This window comes from Galeopterus variegatus, unplaced genomic scaffold, assembly GCF_000696425.1.
Source record: "Galeopterus variegatus unplaced genomic scaffold, G_variegatus-3.0.2 Scaffold1229, whole genome shotgun sequence".
Lineage (NCBI taxonomy): Eukaryota > Metazoa > Chordata > Mammalia > Dermoptera > Cynocephalidae > Galeopterus > Galeopterus variegatus.
In genome coordinates, this window is record NW_007727340.1 from 464,996 (window position 1) to 466,120 (window position 1,125).

Below are 1,125 nucleotides of genomic sequence, written 5' to 3' on the forward strand. Positions count from 1 at the left end.
AATACCTACTTGGTTAAGTAGAATCTGAGAACTGTGTTACTGAAAAAAATATCTACTGAGTGTGGTTCCTTACTAGAAAATGTAATATATTTTCACATGTGTGAAATTTAAACACCTTGTTGCTTATATACAGTAAGCAATTGCTGTAATAAACCAAGGAGGCTTCAGGTCCAACAGATACAATTATTTGACAAAATGTCTGTAAATAGAACTGTGATCCCTGATTTTACCAATAGTTGTTTGCTATTTGCATTAGCTCAAGATGTCTTTTATGTTGGTCAGCTACAAAAGATAGAAGACAAAGCGAGGAAGATACTCCCTGCTCAGGCAAAAGTCTTTTTTCCAATACAAACTGATACTTTTCTGCAAATTGTCACCTAAATGTGGATAAGCAGCCTACAAAACTGAGTACACAGAAACAAAATAGTTTTCAATCCTATTTGGTGGTGGTTTAATGGGACTGGCCTGAAGACACATCTTTATGTAAACTCTAAATAAGCCCCCTTTCAAATGGAGCCTCACCCAGCCCAGGTAACAGACATATATTTGATAGAGAAAGAAATGCTCCTGAGGCATGGAGAAGGGGACCGGGTCCCCCTCCCACAACCAGGCACACCACACCAGCAGCTCGGGGCCCACCCAGGGACCCAAGGCATGGAGAAGGGGATCAGACCACCCCTCCCACAACCAGGCCCACTGCCAGCACCAAGGAGCATGCCAAAATATCACTTCTGTGTGGGTGGCCCACCACAGCCACCACCATAACCATGGCTGCTGCAAAAGCGGCTAGATGCCACAACCACCACGCAGATGGTCCGCCAACCACTGGAGTGCATTGACACAAGGAGAGTCACCAACAGAGATAAAGAAAAGAAAAGGATGTCTCTCTCCACAAAGCCCATTTCAGAGTGACAGAAGCATCTGCTCTATGATAATATTGGGGGACCTGATCACACCTCTCAGCATTGGACAGATTGTGTAGGCAGCAAATCAACAGAGTAACCATTATTCTTTCAGAGGGAAAGAAGAAATCTAGGGTAATTAGAGCAGGGAGGGGAGAAGGTGAGGGGGATAGGGAGAGATTGGACAAGGGGCATAAAGAATAATTATGATTTGTAACAATAT